We start from the raw sequence: 17,357 nt of genomic DNA on the forward strand, positions 1-17,357 counted from the left end.
ATAATGAGGGAGTTTCGTGTGTTTGCCCTTCTATAATTTAGATTTCTACATCTAAGAATTAATGAATTTTATATCTTTATTTTGTCCGGTGATTGCTGTATATCAATTTTCGACAACTGGTTTCTTAATCTTATGTTTCATTTCAGTTAATTATTGTTGATAAGAGGTTTCTTTCCTAATTAGGTTGATGTTTTTGTGGCAAGTTTTTTCTTTGCTAGAATATTTTATATTTTTGAAATCAAGGTCCTTTTTACCTCTAAATTTGGCTCGTGTCTGCTATATAGAATTTTGAGATCAGCGGACGACGGGGCTTTGTACATTATCAGAGATACCAGGGAGCTCTTTATTCGTTCTTGAAGTTGTTTTCTTCCTATTAGATTTCGTCTTCAACCATCTTGGAGTTCTTACACTGAAATTCGTTCTAAAATCTATTATGATCCAGATTCCATCAGTTTATCTTTGCTGAATTTTTGGTGATCCGTCAGAGTTCTGCAGAGCAGCTAGTTTCATGATATTTGAATATCTGAAAACGGAGGGAGTCATTTTGTTTTTGCATATTGTGATTTTGGTCAACATTTAGTAATGGTTTTGCACTAAACCATTGTTTAGACATATTTCTGATTGCTAGGAAGAGGGAGTTCTATGTTACTTTGCATATTATTCTTGGTTTATATATATATGTTTTTTTTTTTTTGTTAATGCTGAAATTTGTTCTAATCATTGCTAGGTTTGCATGGAGACCCATACATTCTTTGGGAAACTAGAGTGATCTTACCATTTCAGTGAGCAACAATTTATTCATCTCATTGATTGAAATAATGAGGGAATTTCGTGTGTTTGCCCTTGTATTATTCATATTTCTACATCTAAGAATTAATGAATTTTAGATCTTTATTTTGTCCGGTGAATGCTGTATATCAATATTAGACAACTTGTTTCTTAATCTTATGTTTCATTTCAGTTAATTATTGTTGATAAGAGGTTTCTTTCCTAATTAGGTTGATGTTTTTACAGCAAGTTTTTTCTTTGCTAGAATATTTTATAAATCATGATCTTTTTTACTTCAAAATTTGGCTCGTGTCTGCTATATAGAATTTTGAGATCAGCGGACGAGGGGGCTTTGTACATTATCAGAGATTCCTGGGAGTTCTTAATTCTTTCATGAAGTGGTTTTCTTCCTATTAGATTTCCTCTTTCACCATTTTGGAGTTCTTACACTGAAATACGTTCTAAAATCTATTATGATCCAGATGCGGTCAGATTATCTTTGTCGAATTTTTGGTGATCCGTCAGATTTCTGCAGAGCAGCTAGTTTCGTGATATTTGTTTATCTGAAAAAGGAGGGAGTCATTTTGTTTTTGCTTATTCTGATATGGGTCGACAATTAGTAATGGTTTTGCACTGAACCATTGTTTATATTTGATTAGGTGTGGGGCTGATGGTGTATTTTCTGTCTGGCTCTAAGAAATAAGATGTCTGCGGAGCATGAGAATTAGGGAGTGCTATGTTAATTTGCCTTTTGTTACTCGGTTTAGTGAGTTATTTTTTGAAATATATTCCAAATTCTGTTAGATTGGAGATGATGGATGCTCTTCTGGGCATAGGAGAAAGATCTGACTTTCCTGGGGAACAACACAGCAATCTTTGTGGATATGAGGGAGTCGTAGTTAATGGTTTTGTTTGCTGCATTGTAAATACGAACACTGAAATTATGGTTTAAATTCTGTCAGGATTGGTGTCTGATTTGCCTCCTATCACGGGATTTTGTTTGTCAAGATTTCTGGAGCCCTGAGGACATAGGCTTAGACATATTTCTGATTGCTAGGAAGAGGGAGTTCTATGTTACTTTGCATATTATTCTTGGTTTATATATATATATATATTATTATTTTTTTTTAATGCTGAAATTTGTTCTAATCATTGCTAGGTTTCCATGGAGACCCATACATTCATTGGGAATCTAGAGTGATCTTACCATTTCAGAGAGCAACAATTTATCCATCTTATTGATTGAAATAATGAGGGAGTTTCGTGTGTTTGCCCTTCTATAATTTAGATTTCTACATCTAAGAATTAATGAATTATAGATCTTTATTTTGTCCAGTGATTGCTGTGTATTATTGTTCGACAACTGGTTTCTTAATCTTATGTTTCATTTCAGTTAATTATTGTTGATAAGAGGTTTCTTTCCTAATTAGGTTGATGTTTTTGTGGCAAGTTTTTTCTTTGCTAGAATATTTTATATTTTTGTAATCTTGGTCCTTTTTACTTCTAAATTTGGCTCGTGTCTGCTATATAGAATTTTGAGATCAGCGGACGACGGGGCTTTGTACATTATCCGATGCTATATAGAATTTTGAGATCACCGGACGACGGGGCTTTGTACATTATCCGAGATTCCAGGGAGTTCTTAATTCTTTGATGAAGTGGTTTTCTTCCTATTGGATTTCGTCTTTCACCATTTTGGAGTTCTAACACTGAAATGCGTTCTAAAATCTATTATGATCCAGATGCCGTCATATTATCTTTGCCGAATTTTTGGTGATCCGGCAGATTTCTGCAGAGCAGCTAGTTTCAGAGATATTTGTTTATCTGAAAATGGAGGGAGTCATTTTGTTTTTGCGTATTCTAATTTTTGTCAATATTTAGTAATGGTTTTGCACTGAACCATTGTTTGTATTTGATTAGGTGTGAGGCTGATGGTGTATTTTCTGTCTGGCTCAAAGAAATAAGATGTCTCTGGAGCATGAGAATTAGGGAGTGCTATATCAATTTGCCTTTTGTTACTTGTTTTAGTGAGTTATATTTTGAAACACATTCCAAATTCTGTTAGATTGGAGATGATGGATGCTCTTCTGGGCATAGGAGAAAGATCTGACTTTTCTGGGGAACAACACAGCAATCTTTGTGGATATTAAAATGAGGGAGTCGTAGTTAATGGTATTGTTAGCTGCATTGTAAATACTAGCGCTGAAATTATGGTTTAAATTCTGTCAGGATTGGTGTCTGATGTGCCTCCTATCGCGGGATTTTGGTAGTCAAGATTTCTGTAGCCCTGAGGACATAGGCTTAGACATATTTTTTCTTAATGCTGAAATTGGTTCTAATCATTGCTAGGTTTGCATGGAGACCCATACATTCATTGGGAAACTAGAGTGATCTTACCATTTCAGAGAGCAACAATTTATTCATCTTATTGATTGAAATAATGAGGGAGTTTCGTGTGTTTGCCCTTCTATAATTTCGATTTCTACATCTAAGAATTAATGAATTTTAGATCTTTATTTTGTCCGGTGATAGCTGTATATCAATGTTCGACAACTGGTTTCTTAAACTTATGTTTTATTTCAATTAATTATTGATGATAAGAGGTTTTGTTCCTAATTAGGTTGTTTTTTTTTGTAGCAGGTTTTTTCTTTACTAGAATATTTTATATTTTTTTTTATCATGATCTTTTTTTCTTCTCAATTTGGTTTGTGTGTGCTTTATAGAGTTTTGAGATCAGCGGACGACAGGGAGTTGTACTTTATCAGAGATGCCAGGGAGCTCTTTATTCTTTCTTGATTTGGTTTTCTTCCTATTAGATTTCGTCTCCAACCATCTTGGAGTTCTTACACTGAAATACATTCTAAAATCTATTATGATCCAGATGCCGTCAGTTTATCTTTGCTAAATTTTTTGTGATCCGTCAGATTTCTGCAGAGCAGCTAGTTTCATGATATTTGTTTATCTGAAAAAGGAGGGAGTCATTTTGTTTTTGCGTATTGTGATATGGGTCAACATTTAGTAATTGTTTTGCACTGAACCATTGTTTATATTTGATTAGGTGTGGGGCTGATGGTGTATTTTCTGTCTGGCTCAAAGAAATAAGATGTCTCGGGAGCATGATAATTAGGGAGTGCTATGTTAATTTGGCTTTTGTGACTCGTTTTAGTGAGTTATTTTTTGAAATACATTCCAAATTCTGTTAGATTGGAGATTATGGATGCTCTTGTGGGTATAGGTGAAAGATCTGACTTTCCTGGGGAACGACACAGCATTCTTTGTGGATATTAAACTGAGGGAGTCGTAGTTAATGGTATTGTTAGCTGCATTGTAAATACGAGCGCTGAAATTATGGTTTAAATTCTGTCAGGATTGGTGTCTGATTTGCCTCCTATCACGGGATTTTGGTAGTCAAGATTTCTGGAGCCCTGAGGACATAGGCTTAGACATATTTCTGATTGCTAGGAAGAGGGAGTTCTATGTTACTTTGCATATTATTCTTGGTTTATATATATATATATTTTTTTTTAAATGCTGAAATTTGTTCTAATCATTGCTAGGTTTCCATGGAGACCCATACATTCATTGGGAAACTAGAGTGATCTTACCATTTCAGTGAGCAACAATTTATTCATCTCATTGATTGAAATAATGAGGGAGTTTCGTGTCTTTGCCCTGGTATAATTCATATTTCTACATATAAGAATTAATGAATTTTAGATCTTTATTTTGTCGGGTGAATGCTGTATATCAATGTTCGACAACTTGTTTCTTAATCTTATGTTTCATTTCAGTTAATTATTGATGATAAGAGGTTTCGTTCCTTATTAGGTTTCGTTCCTTATTAGGTTGATTTTTTTGTTGCAGGTGTTTTCTTTGCTAGAATATTTTATTTTTCTATAATCATGATCTTTTTTTCTTCTCCATTTGGTTTGTGTCTGCTTTATAGAATTTTGAGATCAGCGGACGACGTGGCTTTGTAATTTATCAGAGATTCCATGGAGTTCTTAATTCTTTCATGAAGTGGTTTTCTAACACTGAAATACGTTCTAAAATCTATTACACTGAAATACGTTCTAAAATCTATTATGATCCAGATGCCGTCAGATTATCTTTGCCGAATTTTTGGTGATCCGTCAGATTTCTGCAGAGCAGTTAGTTTCGTGATATTTGTTTATCTTAAAAAGGAGGGAGTCATTTTGTTTTTGCGTATTGTGATATTGGTCAACATTTAGTGATGGTTTTGCACTGAACCATTGTTTATATTTGATTTGGTTTGGGGCTGATGGTGTATTTTCTGTCTGGCTCAAAGAAATAAGATGTCTGCGGAGCATGAGAATTAGGGAGTGCGATATCAATCTGCCTTTTGTTACTTGTTTTAGTGAGTTATTTTTTGAAATACATTCCAAATTCTGTTAGATAGGAGATGATGGATGCTCTTCTGGGCATAGGAGAAAGATCTGACTTTCCTGGCGAACGACACAGGAATATTTGTGGATATTAAACTGAGGGAGTCGTAGTTAATGGTGTTGTTAGCTGCATTGTAAATACTAGCGCTGAAATTATGGTTTAAATTCTGTCAGGATTGGTGTCTGATTTGCCTCCTATCGCGGGATTTTGGTAGTCAAGATTTCTGGAGCCCTGAGGACTTAGGATTAGACATATTTCTGATTGCTAGGAAGAGGGAGTTCTATGTTATTTTGCATATTATTCTTGGTTTATATATATATATATATATTTTTTTTTTTTCATTCTGAAATTTGTTCTAATTATATATATATATATATATATATAATGGTGTTAGCTTCATTGTAAATACGAGTTCTTAATTATGGTTTAAATTCTGTCAGGATTGGTGACTTATTTGCGTCCTCTGGCGGTATTTTGGTAGTCAAGATTTCTGTAGCCCCGAGCACATAGACTTGAAGATATTTCTGATTGCTTGGAAGAGGGAGTTTTATTTTACTTTGCATATTATTCTCGGTTTTTATATATATATATATATTTTGTTTTTGTTTTTACAATTAAATATCTTCAAATCACTGCTAGGTTTCCATGGATATCCATACTTTCATTGGGAAACTAGAGTTATCTTACCATTCCGGAGATCAATGTTGTATTTCATTGATTGAAATAATGTGGGAGTTTCGTGTCTTTGCCCTTCTATAATACAGATTTCTACATCTAATAATTAGTGAAGTGTAGATCTTTATGTTGTCAGTTGAATGCTGTAACGACAACAAGTTTCTTTATCTTATGTTTCATTTCAGTTAATTATTGATGATTAGAGGTTTTTTCCTAATTAGGTCAATTCTTTTTTAGCTGGTTTTTTCATTGATAGAATTTTTCTTATTTCTCTAATCACGTTCTTTTTTTTTTCTCAATTCGGTTTCTGTCTGCTTTATAGAGTTTTGAGATCAGTGGACATGGGGGCTTTGTACTTTATCACAGATACCAGGGAGTTCTTTATTCTTTCCTGAAGTGGTTTTCTTTCTATTAGATTTCGTCTTCCACCATCTTGGATTTCTTCTACTGAAATACGTTCTGAAATCTATTTGGATCCAGATGTTGTCAGATTATCTTTGCTGAACTCATTGGGGCTTTGTACTTTATCAGAGATACCAGGGACTTCTTTATTCTTTCCTAAAGTGGTTTTCTTTCTATTAAATTTCGCCTTCCACCATCTTGGAGTTCTTATACAGAAACACGTTCTGAAATCTATTTGGATCCAGATGTCGTCAGATTATCTTTGCTGAACTCTTGGTGATCCGTCAGATTTTTGCAGCGCAGCTAGTTTCGTGATATTTGTTTATCTGAATGAGGAGGGATTTATTTTGTTTTTGCGTATTGTGATATGGGTCAGCATTTAGTAATGGTTTTGCACTGAACTATTATTTATATTTGATTAGGTGTGGAGCTGATGGTTTATTTTCTGTCTGGCTCAAAGAAATAAGATGTCTCCGGAGCATGATAATTAGGGAGTGCTATGTCAATTTGCCTTTTGTTACTCGTTTGACTGAGTTATATTCTGAAAACGTTCTAAATTCTGTTAGATTGGCGATGATGGTTGCTCCTTCTCTGGGCATAGGAGAAAGATCTGACTTTCCTGGTGAACAACACAACAATCTTTGTGCATATTGAAGTGAGGGAGTCGTAGTTAATGATGTTGTTAGCTGCATTGTAATACGAGTGCTGAAATTATGGTTTAAATTCTGTCAGGATTGGTGCCTGATTTACCTCCTATCGCGTGATTTTGGTAATCAAGATTTTGGGAGCGCCGACCACATAGGCTTAGACATATATCTGATTGCTAGGAAGAGTGTGTTTTATGTTACTTTGCATATTCTTCTCGGCTTTATATATATATATATATATAAATTTTTTTTAATGCTGAAATTTGTTCTAAACACTGCTAGGTTTCCATGGAGACCCATACTTTTATTGGGAAACTAGAGTGATCTTACCATTCCAGAGAGCAACAATTTATTCATCTCATTGATTGAAATAATGAGGGAGTTTCTTGTCTTTGCCCTTCTATAATTCAGATTTCTACTTCTAATAATTAGTGAACTGTAGTTCTTTATTTTGTCATGTGAATGCTGTATATCAATGTTCGGCAACTAGTTTCTTAATCTTATGTTTCATTTCAGTTAATTATTGATGATAAGAGGTTTCTTTCCTATTTAGGTCGATTTTTTTGTAGCAGGTTTTTTCCTTGTTAGAATTTTGTTTATTTCTCGAAACATGTTCTTTTTTTTTTCTCAATTTGGTTTGTGTCTGCTTTATAGAGTATTTGAGCTCAGCGGACGACAGGTCTTTGTACTTTATCAGAGATACCGGCTAGTTCTTTATTATTTCCTGAAGTGGTTTTCTTCCTATTAGATTTCATCTTCAACCATCTTGGAGTTCTTACACTGAATTACGTTCTGAAATCTATTAGGATCCAGTTGCCGTCTGATTATCTTTGCTGAATTTTTGGAGATCCATCAGACTTCTGCAGAGCAGCTAGTTTCGTGATTTTTGGTTATCTGAATGAGGGAGTCATTTTGTTTTGCGTATTGTGATATGGGTCAACATTTAGTAATTGTTTTGCACTGAGCTATTATTTATATTTGGTTAGGTGTGGAGCTGACGTGTATTTTCTGACTGGTTAAAAGAATGAAGATGTCTCCAGCACGTGATAATTAAGGAGTGCTTTGTTAATTTGCCTTTTATTATGCGTTTGAGTAAGTTATCTTCTTAAATATGTTCCAAATTCTGTTAGATTGGAGATGATGGATGCTCCTCCTCTGGGCATAGGAGGAAGATCTGATTTTCCTGGGGAACGACACAACAATCTTTGTGGATGTGAAACTATGAGGGAGTCAGTTAATGGTGTTGTTAGCTGTATTATAATGACGTGCGTTGAAATTATGGTTTGAATTCTGTCAGGATTGGTGTCTGATTTGCCTTCTATTGCGGGATTTTGGTAGTCAAGATTTCGGGATCCCGGAGCACATGTTGTTAGACATATTTCTGATTGCTAGGGCAAGGGAGTTTTATGTTACTTTGCACATTATTTTTGGTTTATTTTTTATTTTTTATTTTTGCGCTGAAATATGTTGTGATCACTGATTGGTTTCCATGGTGACCCATACTCATTGGGAAAGTAGAGTGATCTTTCCATTCCTGAGAGCAACAATTTATTCATCTCAATGGTTGAAATAATGAGGGAGTTTCGTGTGTTTGCCCTTCTGTAATTCAGATTCCTACATCTAATAATTAACGAACTTTTGATCTATGGTGAATGCTGTATATCAATTATCGACATCTAATTTCTTAAATCTTATGTTTCCTTTCAGTTAATTATTGATGGTAGGTTTTTTCCTAATTAGGTCGATTCTTTTGTTTTGTGATTTTTTATTGTTTGAATTATTTTATTTCTCTAATCATGTTCTATTTTTTTCTCAATTTTGTTTGTCTCTGCTATGTAGAGTTTTGAGATCAGCGGACGACAGGGCTTTGTACTTTATCAGAGATACCAGGGATTCCTGAAGTTGTTTTCTGCCTCTTAGATTTTGTCAGGTTTTCTTTGCTGAATTTTTGCTGATCCGTCAGATTTCTGCAGAGCAGCTAGTTTCGTGATGTTTGTTTATCTGAATGAGGAGGGAACCATTTTGTTTTGTCTGTTGTGATATGGGTTGACATTTAGTAATGGTTTTGCACTGAACTAATATTTATATTTAATTAGGTGTGGAGCTGATGGTCTTTTTTCTGTCTGGGTAGAGTTTTGAGATCAGCGGATGACATGGCTTTGTAGTTTATCAAAGATAACAGGGAGTTCTTTATTATTTTCTGAAGTGGTTTTCTCCCTATTAGATTTCCAACTTCAACCATCTTAAGACTTCTTTCATTGAAATACGTTCTGAAATCTATTTGGTTCTTGATGTTGTCAGATTATCTTTGCTGAATTTTTGGAGATATCTGAATTTTTGTGATATGGGTCAACATTTATTAATGGTTTTGCCCTGAACTATTATTTATATTTGATTAGGTGTGGAGCTGATTGTGTATTTTCTGCCTGGCTATAAGAAATAAGATGTCTCTGGAGCATAAGTGCTATGTTAATTTGCTTTTTATCCAAATTCTGTTAGATTGGATATGATGGACGTGCCTTCTCTGGGCATATAGGAGAAAGATCTGATTTTCCGGGGAAATGACACGACAATCTGTGGATGTGAAACTATGAAGGGTTCGTAGTTATTGGTGTTAGCTGCTTTATAATAACGAGCGCTGAAATTATGCTTTGAATTCTGTCAGGATTGGGGTCTGATTAACCTCCTATCCCGGGATTTTGGGAGCCGGGAGCACATGAGGGAATTTCATGTCTAGGGTGATCTTACAATTCCAGGAAGCAACAATTTATTCAACTGATTGATTGAAACAATGAGGGAGTTTCATATTTTTGCCCTTCTATAATTCAGTTTTCTACCTCTATTTATTTATGAACTGGAGATATTTATTTTGTCAGGTTAACACTTACATCAATGGTCAACATCTAGTTTTATTGTCTTTCTGCTTGACTCTTTGGTAATGGATGTTTCATTTCTGTTATGATGTTCTTTCCTAATTAGTGTGATTATTTGTTGCACATTTTTATATTATTATGATCCTTTTCTTTCCTTAAATCTGTTTGGGGCTGCTCTTTAGGGGCCTGAGATCAGTGGACTACAGGCCTTTGTACTCTACCTTATCAAAGAGATGTGGGGGTTCTGTGTTACTTCCTGTATTGGTTTTCTCCATACCAGATTTTCTTTTTCAACCATCTTTCAGTCCTTTATTATCTGAAGTCTTTTAGGATCCTGATGTCATCAGATTATCTTTGCTGAAATATTGTTTATATATGATTAGGTGTGGAGCTGATGGTGTATTTTCTGCCTGGCTTTATGAAATATGTTGTTTCTTGAGCATGATGATTATGTAGTGCTATATTAATTTGGTTATTATGATGCATTTAGGTGACTTATTTTCTGAAGTACGTTCCATATTTTGTTTTATTGGAGATTGTGGACGCGTCCTCGTTGAACTGAAATATGTTGATTGATCTGATTTTCCTGGGACACAACACGACAGTCTTCATAATCTTGATGGATGAAAGTATGAGGGTGTCCTAGTTAATGGTGTCAGCTGCTTTTTAATGGTTTGCGCTGAAATCATGCTTCGAATTCTGTCAGGATGATTTGTCCTGGGTTGCTGGATTCTGTCAGTCAAGATTTCCAGAGTGCGATGGACATGGGCTTTGAAATGAGAGGGAGTCTTGTACTCTCTTTTATCTAATTGTTTGTTTGCTAGAATTTTTTATTTCTCTTATCTTGACCTTTTCTTTTTTCATTATGTTCTGTGGTTGCTCTATGGAGACTTGATATCATCAGATGACGGAGCTTTGTTCTCTCCTCTATCAAATCGGTGGGTTCTATGTTATTTCCTGAATTGGTTTTCTTTTTTTCTCAATAATAGATTTTCTTTTCAGCCATCTTTCAGTTCATACATTGAAATATGTTCTTAAATCTATTAACATCCAGATGTCCTCAGGTCTCTGCTGAACTTTTGGATATCTTAGATTTATGCACAGCAGTTCATTTTCTGATCTTTGTTTATTTGAATGAGGAGGGAGTCATTATTTTGCTTATAGTGATATGGGTCGACATTCAGTTATGGTTTTGCACTGGAATATTGTCTATATTTGATTAGGTGGGCTGATCGTTAATTTTTTGCCTGGCTACGAGAGATATTTTTGGGGCATGATGAGTAAGGTGTCCTATGTTATTTTGGTTATTATGACCCATTTGAGTGAGTCATTTTTTGAAATATGTCCTAGTTCTGTTACTCTTAGATTTGGAGGAGATGGAAATGCTTTTTCTTGACTTTGAGGTTGATCTGATTTTCCTGTGGCACAACACAACAATTTTTCTTGACCTATTTGGGTATGATACTATGATGGAGTCCTAGATAATGGTGCTGTAGCTGCATCTTAATGGTCTGCACTGAAGTTATGCTTTTAATTCTGTCAGGATTGGGAGATGATTTCCGGAGCCAGAGCACATGGGTTTTGAAATATTGTGGATGGGAAAGGATGAGGAAGTCTTGTGTTATTATGTTGGGGTTTTTCTATTTATTTAGGTTTTATATGCTGATATTTGTTCTGACCACTGTTAGCTGTGTTTATTGGTTTGCCTGAGATTATGTTTTGAACTCTGTCAGTATTAAGAGGTGATTCACCTGTTGTGGCTGGATTTTGGTAGTTTAGACTCCCACGTTACATGAGCTTTGAAATATTGCTGATTGAAAGGATGAGGGAGTCTTTTGTTATTTTGCTTATTATTTCTGTGGTCTCTATGTATTTATTTTACATACACTGAAATTTGTTGGTGATCAATGTTATGTTTCTATGACGATCTGTACCTTCATGCCGAAATTTTAGTGATCTTCCATTTCCAGAGAACAAGTTCTCCATTTATGTGATTGAAACATTGAAATGATGAGGGAGTATCATGTACTTGCCTTTTTATAATTTAGATTTTTATTTCTAGTCACTAATGAAACTGTAGATCTTCAGTTATGTTAGTTCAACTCTGTATATCAATAGTCCATTTCTGTTGTCCCAGTCTATTGATTTAAATTTACTGTGATTGACATTTCTGTGTTTGTCAATTTTTGATGGTTAGGGGGGAGATGTTTCTTTTTTCTTATTAACTCGTTCTTTATTGTATGTTGTTCAATTGTTTTCTGGTGGCTTTCTGTATTCCTGATATTTGTTATATTACTCTCATCTGCAGTCATCTTTTCGTGTTGATTTACCTATTAATAACTCTTTTTTTCTTGTAAATAATGCACTATCTTATCCTTTTTGTTCTTCTGTCTTGTTGTTTACCATACTTAGGTTGGTGTTTATTTTTTGTTTGATAGTTTTTCTTGTGTTTTTGTTTGTATGAATTCTTGTGTGGGGTGTAAATATTTGTTGTTCTGTCTACTTTCTCCATTGAGGCATTGTGGAATCCTGAGATAGAGCAAGGACAGAGTTTCACACTTTACCTTATCGAAGAGGCCAAGTATATGTTGGATTGCAAAGTGGTGCGTATTAGGTATTTCTTTCCAACCATATTTCAATTTTTACACTGAAATATGTTCTGAGATATGTTCGGATCTAGACATTGTTGGTATATTGTTGCTGGATTTCTGGTGATCTCAGATTTATGCACTGCAGCAGGTTTGAGGAGGGAGCCATTTTATTGTGCCCATCATGAAATGGTTCGACATGTAGTAGTAGTTTTTATACTGAAATGTGTTCTATATTTTGTTACATGTGGAGCTTATTATTTTTCTGCCGGTAGGTAAGAAATCTGATGTTATCGGAGCATAATGATTAGGGAGTGGTACGTTACGTTGCTTAATATGACACATTTGGGTGGCTCATTTTTTCTGAAATATGTTCCAAACTCTTTAAATTTGGAGATGATGCATATACTTATGTTGGTCTTTCCAAGAGAGGGAGGTGATTTTCCTGGGGCATAACACAATGATTTTTGTAACATCGTTATTTTGCCTATCATGATGCTGTTAGCGGCAAGGATTCGAGTTTCGGCCGATCCCGAGTGGGATCGGCCGAAACGGATCGGGATCGGCTATAGCGATCCCGATCCAGGCCGAAACCACTCGGTTTCGGCCTGCTGCAGGCGGCTGCTTGCAGCCACCTGCAGTAGACAGCTGCCTGCTGCAGGCGGCTGCACCTGCAGCAGCTGACAACTACTGCTGCTGTCAGCAGCAGCTAGAGAGAGAGAGGGAGAGAGAGGAAGGGAGAGTGAGGGAGAGAAAAGGAGAGAGAGAGGGAAAAAGCAAGAGAGAGTGAGAGAGAGAGAGAAAATGAAAGAGAGAGTGAGGGAGAAGGAAAGATTAAAAAAAAGGGTATGAGAGAGAGGAAAAAAGGAAGAGAGAGTGAGAGAGAGGGAAAAAGCAAGAGAGAGTGAGAGAGAAAATGGAAGAGAGAGTGAGGGAGAAGGAAAGATTAAAAAAAAGGGTATGAGAGAGAGGAAAAAAGGAAGAGAGAGTGAGGGAGAAGGAAAGATTAAAAAAAAAGTTGAGAAAGAGAGAAAAAGATAAAAAAAAAGAATGTGGGAGAAAATAGATACTTTAGACTAACAATTAGAGGGATAGAAAAGAAGAGAGGGAGAAAAAGAGATTTTTACTTTTTAGGCTTTATATGTGAGTAATTATTATTTCTTATTTTTTTATAATTTTTTCTAAATTTTTAGAAATTTCTCTAATATTTTTAATAATATTTAGAATTTTATTTAATTAAAATAGTCCGATCCGATACAGGCGGCCGATACAGTCGATACGTATCGTTTTTTCGGATGGCCGATCCCGATCCCGATACCGATTTTTGGAACCTTGGTTAGCGGTGCTTAATGATTTGCTCTGAAATTTTATATTGAATTCTATCAGGATTGGGAGATGATCCGTTGATGGAATAGATGAGTGCTTTGCTTATTATTTTGGAATTCTCTATGTATTTATATGTTCTGATCACTATTAGGGTGAACCATGCTTCCATTGGAACTCGAGAGATGTTACATCTCTATAGTATCAACATTTTGTACATCTACTTGATTGAAATGATTAGGGAATGTCAGGTACTTGCCCTTTTATAATTCAGATTTCTACTTTTAATCATTAATGAACTGTTGCATCTTAATCTGCTAGGTCAGCATTGTATATTGATGATCCAATTCTAGTTTTCGAGTCTGGTTTTGTTATTCCTGATGTTTGTTGTATTACCCTTGTCTGTAGTAAATTGTATCATGTTTGTTGAGTCTCCTGTTTAAACTTTTTTCTATAAATAATGCACTATCTTAATCTTTTTTTTCTTCTATTATCTTCTATTACCATGTTTAAACATCATTACCAGAGGAATCTCCTTAAAGCATTTCTTGTGGATCACTGCAACCTTTTAGGGTATGTGATTTTCTCTGGCTTCTCTTTATCAATCAGTTCTGTATTCTTGTTTTCTTTATTGTGATAACAATATGTCCTCTTTCAAGTTAGCAAATGGATGGTAGGCGTCACATAACATTGTATGTTCTTTTTTGAGCTAGATGTTATTATCAACTTATGTATGTTCTTCAATGAAAGAGAATCACTTCTGGTGTGTATCTGAATCTTATGAAGGAATGCTCGGGGTGTCATGCTAAATTCAGATCTGTGCTACTTGAAGGGTTGTTCAGGTATCAGTGGTTCACATTTAGTATATCGAACATGGAATTGCGGTGGGGTGCTGTCTGGAATGTCCTAGGGTTTTTTAAGCTTCCTGGAAACTTAATTGGTTGGGCATGTTTTCTGGACATTTTGTTGGCCTTAGTAGATAGTTGCTCATTCGACACGTCTGTTGTCTTGGGTCTTAGCCCATGGTATGAATTGACGGAGCTTGTGTATCAAAGTTCAAAATTCGGTTGATCATGTGGCAAGATCTTCTATGAATTGCATCCTATTCTAAGGCAATTTTGTACGAGGAGTACTTGGTAAGAAGCTGCTAGCGTCTCTCCTATCTGTACTGCTTTTCCATTGCCTATCTTGGTTTTCATGTTATGGATTACTTCCAGTGATCATTTCCGAAGTGTGACAGTTCGGTTTTCTATTTGATTGTATTATGACTTGTAGGCAGTCATCTGTGCAAGCTTATTTTACGTGAAGATGCTTCCAGGGTCTAGAGGCTGAAAGAGCAACTCATGGGGCTGTGCTATTTGTTTCTCTTCTGTCTTTATTTCTGGTGGCAGTTGGTCTTTCTTATGTTGTCTTGCGTTATACCTTAGATGGTCTTCCATTTGTTCTGGACTACTTACAGTTAGAGTTGAAATAATCTATATTCGCACACATTTCTAATTTGGATTCGCTTAGATTGGGGGTTTAAAGAGTTTCCTCTCAGATGGCATATTTGTTATAATCAAATTACTGACGTTTATTTTAGATTTGAATTTTGAAGAGCCTATACAATGTGTTTTCTCGTTCTGTGGATGATTACTGTAAATGTGAGGGGGTTTTCATCCTTGAAATGGTGTCTTAAATCTTGGATTCTCATCCTTGGAATGGTGCAATATTCTCTCAGCATGGTTGGTCTACAAAATCCAATTTGGGTCTCATTTTCGCTGCATATTTCTGTCTTGCAGAGTGGTCTTAGTGGCTTTAAAGGTCCCATTAGATGCTGCTAGTTCCGCGTTCTATCTTGCGTGTTAATCTTGTTTGTCATATATAATTGCAGGAGGTTGACAAGTTTTTGTTGTTTCTGTTGCAGTTTAACACTGCCTTTGCCGGTCCCAAGCCCGGATGAGAAAAGGTGGAGGGGACTGTAAACTAATTACTTGCACGAATTCTTATGACACTACGTTAATAAACATCATCTATTCACGGTCTTGATTAAATCTTATATTTACAGAGATAAATTTTTGCCTAGAGCGGCAATTAGGGATGTAAATCAGCTCACTATACCCAATCTCTTTGTTAAGCATCGAAGTATTGAAAAATTAATTGAGTCTAGTTATTTTTTTATTACTGTATTTATTATTTATCGTAGTTGTTAGATTGTTTTTATCTTTCTAGGAGTAAATTATATTAGCTACTATTTTTCTCTAGTAACTACCCTATCCTATAATCATCTACTATCATCTTTGGTCGTCCGCCATTTTTCGACAACCGCAACGTTAGATATTACTATTTTGCTTTGTTTTGACATATTGCTATTGTTTTATTTTTAAATTTTCATCCCAACCTAATTTAGGTGAAATTAGAGCCATTAAAACCTTAACTCACAAGGCTATCGCCACCTAAATTTTTATAATTTTCTTACGTTCGGGTCAGTCCAAATTTGGTTCGTAACATTGGTATCAAAGCCGACGTTCCTCCGACGATAGGTAACACGTGATCCAAGACAAATGAGGAAAGAGCAATCATGGAGGGTGTTTCATCGGCACCATTGCCATCTCCAACAACCGTTGTTGATGAACCACCGACGTGGGCGAAGGCATGGGTAGAGGCTATGAACTCGTTATGAGAATCATCAAAGAGAGTCATGAAAAGCTCCGAGAGGGTAGAGAAGGCAATCCAAGCCTTGGTGACCGTTCTACTACCCTAGCACGGTAACCCCGCACTGCCAAAACCGCTGGCCACGATGGAATCCGGCCACCCACGACAAGGAAACCCAAGCCGTGAGGGAGTGGACGAGCTAGTCAAAACCGCAGCCTTGACCCCTCCTCCGGTCGCGATGGAGGTCCCTCCACCATCGCAGATCCTCATAACCGCCACTACCGTGTTGGAACAGCCTCCCTCGCAAGAGCTGAGGTCTTCTTCCCTGCACACGGTGGAAGTTAAGGTCGAAAACCCTAGCTTTCCACCGGCAGTGATCCGTCCCCCACCGGTGCCGAACTCTATGTTCGACACCTTCCTCGGACCACCTACACTCGAGCTTAGGCCGTCGTTCACGCTGACATCAACTAGAAGACCGCCACCGATAGCGGTTTATGTTATAGCAAACTTGCGGTTGGTGGTCGCGGGTCCGGCGCTTCCACGACCATCGGTGGTCATGGCTAGCTTCCTCAAGCCAATTGGCAACCAATTGTGACGGACATAGTCATCAGCGACCGTCGGGTGGCCGAACCTGACAAGCACCACCATGGGAAGCTACTCCTATGTCGTGGTGGCTCCGCCGCAGCTTCCCGCTACCACCGCTCCCTTGTAGTGGGGCCAATGGTCCTTTCCACAGCCGCTCGGGGCCAGTGGACTTGCCGGCAACACACCATGGCCGCCGCCGCACCAGCTCAAGCCCAAGCTCGAGTTTGGCCTTCCACCACCGGTTGTCGCCGTTCCACCACCACGAGGACTAGCGTCGACTGTCAGCGACCCACAATCGAACCTAGCCACCGCCACCCCCTATGCTACTTGTGGTGACGCCCCTAGGCCTAATTCTAAATTCAACCCTAGGATTAGGGTTAGGTTATTTGCTGGAAGGTGATGAATTACATGAATTCCGAGGCAGGTCGAATTTTCACGAATTGGTTTGACCACTT

General features: G+C 36.6%; 1 long non-coding RNA gene across 9 annotated transcripts; it reads left to right on the top strand.

The window, feature by feature from the left end:
* The first annotated feature begins 793 nt into the window (after window positions 1-793).
* Window positions 794-15,182, top strand: LOC140793408 (uncharacterized). Of its 9 annotated transcripts, none has more exons than XR_012109962.1 (5): window positions 794-4,443; window positions 5,616-6,907; window positions 6,985-7,084; window positions 7,182-14,819; window positions 14,959-15,182. It is a non-coding gene; the product is annotated as an uncharacterized lncRNA (long non-coding RNA). The 9 variants fall into 9 exon arrangements; XR_012109963.1 differs by having other exon boundaries at window positions 795-4,443; window positions 5,616-10,563; window positions 10,677-10,710; window positions 11,316-14,819; XR_012109961.1 differs by having other exon boundaries at window positions 5,616-10,401; window positions 10,479-14,819.
* The last annotated feature ends 2,175 nt before the right edge of the window (window positions 15,183-17,357 follow it).

The sequence above is a fragment of the Typha latifolia genome, chromosome 8, assembly GCF_019914945.1.
Source record: "Typha latifolia isolate L0001 chromosome 8, TyphaL0001v2, whole genome shotgun sequence".
NCBI classification, from domain to species: Eukaryota; Viridiplantae; Streptophyta; class Magnoliopsida; order Poales; family Typhaceae; genus Typha; species Typha latifolia.